The sequence below is a fragment of the Solea senegalensis genome, linkage group LG12 (assembly GCF_019176455.1).
Source record: "Solea senegalensis isolate Sse05_10M linkage group LG12, IFAPA_SoseM_1, whole genome shotgun sequence".
NCBI classification, from domain to species: Eukaryota; Metazoa; Chordata; class Actinopteri; order Pleuronectiformes; family Soleidae; genus Solea; species Solea senegalensis.
Genome location: NC_058032.1, coordinates 5,316,914 through 5,322,744, shown reverse-complemented (window position 1 = coordinate 5,322,744; position 5,831 = coordinate 5,316,914). Strand labels below are relative to the sequence as shown.

Below are 5,831 nucleotides of genomic sequence, written 5' to 3'. Positions count from 1 at the left end.
AGCTACGAGTCAGCGCCTGGTGGGTCCAAGAACGGGGGTGAAAGGGGAAAAGAGAGGACTGGTGGTTAAGAGACGGAAGGAGAGGGTGAGTCGAGAAAATAGGGAGAAAATCTCGGAGTCCCTCTCATCTCACGATGAACCCATCAGTGTCTCCTACAGAAGTGAAGAAAGGCTCCGATCCCGGTGCTTCACGCTGACCAGGATCAAAGGGAATTCTCACCTGATCCAAATGTCATTTGAATGTTTTATGATTCAGTGACGCTAAGGCCAAGAAGACATGGCTCAGGAGAGCTCTGATCAGAGGGGGCTTGTCGTTTTTTATATGTACATTATTGTCGAGCTTTAATCCCCTGAACCTACAATGTACAGTATACAACGTTCAAAATACTCTTAACATATAATATCTAACATTACATCTATAAAAAAATGGCTATCACATTTAACCATAATAGAACACTGAATTACTGTGGTATAACACATCCATACATACGTAACATAACATAACACAACATTACATACAACACTCACCAGTGTTTTAAGCTGCAGTGGTGCTTGTTAACTGTATGACTCATATGATTTATCAACTGTCCTGACCCTTTGCTCACACAGCTGTTTACATCCAGTGAATAACCTTTAATCGGATAGAGATAAGCTCGGTAAAAAGATACAGTATTTAGGTCACTGAAAACTTTTGTTGATTACTTACAAGCCGTCTGCAGAAGTTGGAACGTTCATTTATTCACCGGCCACCGCTTCACGCGCTTCCCTATTGGTGCAATTAAGCAATAAAGGAATAAAGAATGACCAAACTGACAACCAAAATAATCCAAAGCTCAAAGAGTGGTTGCAAAAGATGGAAGAGCAGCAGCGCCGTCTCTAGCCTTAAACTCCATGCTGGTCTTGGGATGATCGGGACAGAAAATGGTGGCTACAGGTGGAACATACACACAGAGATCTACACGCAAACCCTTCTCTCTGTGTAATAATCATAAGCAGCAAAGTACTGAATCGGAATTGTCATCGCCGCCTACTCTATGTGCACATAACAAGGAAGCAGGGACGCTGGATCAGCAGTATCAACATACAATATACAGTGTATTGATATAATGTTCCTTTTATGTGAATCAAATATTAACTCCATGCAACAAGGAAAAGAAAAGGGAGAGCACTCTCGTGTCACAGCTGAAAGAGAGTCTCCGTACTCCGCACAGGTAACGTTTCATTTGGAAGTAAACTAATCTTTTTTAGTTCATTTCAAACCGCTGAATGTTGGTCTAACTTGTTGCTTGTTATTATTTCTCATGTGTGTTATTTTTTTAGCGACGGCTTCTGCCAGAAGTGCTTGGGATACTTTCCTTTGTTGCATCTGCCACACAGTTTTCACCAAACTTCTGTCTTGACTGTATCGCGGACTACTGGGACAGGATGACCGCCGTGTTCCCGTGTCCACAGTTTTCACATCTTCGGGTTAACACTTTCATCGCTGAGTTGACGGCACATTTTCAAAAAAGGAAATCCTCTGCTATCCTAGAACATGCAGGAAAGGTGCTCTGTGATGTCTGTACAGGCGAGACGTGCCCTGAAGTCCTGCTTGGTGTGTTTCATGTCGTACTGCAGAACACATCTGGAGCCTCATCAGAGAATTTCGGTCTTGAAGAAGCACAAGCTGATCAACCCGGTTGAGAACCTGGAGAGCAGGATATGTCAGAAGCATGACGAGCCTTTGGGGCTGTTCTGCATTGCAGATCAGATGTTTGTGTGTGACTCCCGTAAACATCACCAGCATAAAAAACACAGGATAGTGACTGTAGAGGAGATGGCTGAAATGATAAAAACCCAGCTGGGGAAAAAAAAGACAGTCGCAGATGGGATGATCCAGACACGTCAGCAGAAAATTCAAGAGATTCAAAACTCTGTGGAGGCGAGCAGAACTGACGCAGGGATGGCGCTGTCACGCAACATGCATGTCATGAGTGCAGTAGTCGAATACATAAAGAGGTGCCAAGCTCAGCTGAACGAGGTCATTGAGACAAAGCATTTTTCGAAAATGATGCACACAGATTCATTCAAGATCTGGAGGTCGAAATTCTGCAAGTAAAGCAGACCAACTCGCAGCTTGATCAGGTCCTAAATGACAGCAACCCGTTTACACTCCATGAAAGGTTCCGTTCTCTCCACATCACTGAGTCCCAGGTGAAAGATTGGTCCGGCGTGAATCTAAGAAGTGACCATTTTTCACTGCAGGGAGCCATGACCAAGCTGGAGACCACCGTCAAGAGAGAAGTGAGTATGCTATGTGATCTTGACTTGAAAGAAAAGCAGCAACAGGCTGTAGAGGTAACTCTGGATCCTGACACGGCAAATGTGCATCTCACTGTTTCTGCAGATGGGAAACAAGTCGCAGGAGGAGGCAGGATGACAAATCTCCCGAACATCCCACAGAGGTTTGCTTGGGGTGCCCCCAATGTCCTGGCAAAGGAAGGATTCTCCTCTGGGAAATTTTACTATGAGGTCCAAGTTAAAGATAGAACACAGTGGAAGTTAGGAGTTGTAAAACAGTCCGTCAATAGAAAGGGGGAAAAACGACTTGTTCCCCAGACTGGTTATTGGATGATTTGGCTGAAGGGGGAAGGTCAATTTATAGCCACTGAAGACCCTTGGGTTGACCTCCACAAGAGGGAGACGCTTCAAAAGGTCGGCATCTTTGTTGACTGCGAGGCGGGTCAAGTTTCTTTCTATGACGTGGATGCCAGGGTAAAAATCTTCACTTTCACTGGATATTACTTCGCGGAGAAGCTCTCTCCGTTCTTTAGCCTGTGCTCTGACACATGCAAAAACTCCACCCCTTTGATTATTGCGCCAGTCAAATACGCCTGAAAAGACAAGCTTTGACCATATGATTGTAAGAAATGCTGTACATTGCATTGAATTTAAGTAGGAAAGGACTTTTTACTGTATTGAGTTTAATAGTCCTCATCTCGACTGATAGAATGTTTTGTGGAGTTTCCATGTGGGGGTCTATTTCCATTTACTGATTCAGATTTCAGATTACATTCCCAAATAATGTGCATACATTTTACTCCGTGTGTGCGTGTGTGCATAATATATTCAAACATCCCTTGGAAAACTTCTCACTGAAATAGTGTTTCAGAAATGGGAGAAAAGTTACTCATTTTCAAGATTGTAATTGTTATATTTGCTTGAATTGGCCTGAAATAGGTTGTCAAAAGTGAGTCCCCATAGAAAAGGTTTTGGAGAGACACTGTTCTAAACGATAACTTTTAAAATTATTAAATATTTAAAAAGAACTGTTAATAATATATGCTAATATAATATATGCTAATATGCAGCATAAGTCAGAAAACTTAATTTATTAATGTATTCATTAATACTTGATACTGAAGGAACTATTGTGTGTTAAATTAATTGTAAAAATTCTGATTTCTTTTTTTGAAGAAACATTTCACATGCTTGGGTAACTGCAAGGCAGTTACAACATTTGGAAACAAAATTCATGAAGCTGTACCTTTGTTTAAGTGCTCTAACTCATAAAAAGTTTATTGTTATTATTTTAATATTATTTATTCCTTAAATTTGGAGCCACTCTTATACCTTTCTGTACTTAACTCCCCTTTTCTCTCGTCTTTTATTATCACTGTGAAAGCCTTTGAATCAACAGTGTAGTGTTACATGAATAAAGCTGAGCCGAGCTGACTGACAGATTGATTATAAGCAGCCCTTTCGGGATACTGTTCTACGCATACTTGGTACATAGTTTTACGACATGTTTTAAAGGTAAAGTAAAACAGCAGGCAACAGAACAAAGACCAAAAAGCAATCAGTATCAAGCAGATTAAGCATGATCACAGAAAGCTATGCAACAAACTGGCAAGTGGAGCTGGGGTTGCAGCAGGTGACTGTGGCAATCAGAGTAATGAAGAGAAGGTGTGCAGGTGGAGCAGCAGGATGATAAGTAGGTCAGCCACACCCAGCTATGAAAGACACACACACACACACACATCTGAGTGAGGACACTTCACAACCCTAACAGTCTATTCTATTCTAACAGTAACCATAAAACCTGCTCTTTCTCAAATGCATCATTTTTATATTCTTTTTATTTATTGTTTGCTTGACAGAATCAAACAGAATTGATTTATCTGCTTTATCTTTGTTTTATCTTTATTGTTTTCTGGGGGGGGGTTCTGTCACAGTAGGTTGAGTGTTTGAAACAAATAAAAAAATCCAAATCAAATCAAAAATCAGGTGTTAACCCTGAAAAAATCCCTTTAAAGTTGTGGGTCCCACACAAAATGTCCCCACAAAGATCTACATTCAAGTACAAACACACACACACACACACACACATACACATTTAGCAGGCTAACAGGGGACCGTCGTCCTACATATGCCAACAGTGGACTTCTGTTTCTGGTTATTTTAAAATAACAAAAATAGAAGATAACATTTTATTTGAAGGTCTTTTATCAAAATATTACTTCAAATGTGCTTTTTAATCATTTTTAAAAGAATTGCCAAGAGGGGACATGAGTCCTTGAGCGACCTCTACGTATCAAAGAGGGGAACTCCAAACACTAGAGTGAAACTGGCTGCAGCCCATCCACCGATTGAGTGCCTGTTTACTGCCGAGCCTTTCTTTGTTTGGTTCAAAAATGTTGACTTCAATTTTTTAACCTTTCACAGTGATAAATTTTACAAAAATAACCATTGCCACTTAAATACATTTCAATCAAATGTAACTGGGCTGCATGCAATAAAAAAAGGATTATAGTATTAGCAGCAAGGCGACTTTATCTGGGTGTTAATTATATAAAATAAAATATAAAAATGTATCCTCATCCCATGGATTATACGTTGTGTATTATAATCTGAATAATTTAATTGGAGTCAGGTTTTGGACAGTTTTTGAAACTATAATTTATTTGGATTTCTGCTAGCATTAAATGGAGAACTCAAGCTAATTATTAATCATGTACAAAAGAGAAAAATGACCAAAGTAAGTTTCTTCTTGTGTGTCACTTCCATGCAGGTGACACACGGGTCAGACAGTCGTTTCCCCTTCCTCGCTTCCTCCGACAACATTTTTTTCTGCTTCTTTTGCCTGGCTTTAGCATGAATGTCTAAAATAATGCTATCGCTGCCTTGATCTTAAAGCCGGTACCTGGATAGGAGGCACGTGAGACCCAAGACTTTACAAGACCTTTCCACTAAAAGATGATGGGGGAGTGGAGACTCTCTCCCGACAAGCCATTTAACCATCACTGTGACTCCAAAGCCGTTTAATTAAGGTAAAAATACTGCACAGTTCCGCTTTAAGAGAAGTGCAGGAGCGGATAATGAAAAGTCGCCAAATTTAAATGAGGCCTGTATAAATGAATCACAATAGGATTATAATTAAAACAACAATCCAGTCACCAACTCGAAGATGCAAAGCTTCCTATTACAGTATGCATTATTTCTTAATTAATTACTGTAGATGTTGTAAGGAGCCGTAGCAACAGTAATTAGAAGCACTGTCTTACTTCAAAAGCATAATGATGTTAGTGTTGTGCGTACAGAGCGTTGAAAACTTGTGTTCTCATTCTGCTGCACATAATATCACCACTGCAGTCTTTAATATATGCAGTCTGTTAATCAATATGTAGCAGAACAATAATAAGGGTGGTGGTGGTGATGTACCTTTCAGTTGGTTTGCCAACTGCCATAAAAACCTATGGATGAAGACCTATGGATTTTTTTTATTTACAATATTTTATATTGTAAACCTTTTTTACACCAACACAACGACAGGCTTGGTGGAACCTGGAGAA

General features: G+C 40.1%; 1 pseudogene; it reads left to right on the top strand.

Annotated features, from left to right (window-relative positions):
• The first annotated feature begins 806 nt into the window (after positions 1-806).
• Positions 807-2,490, top strand: LOC122778225 (annotated as a pseudogene).
• The last annotated feature ends 3,341 nt before the right edge of the window (positions 2,491-5,831 follow it).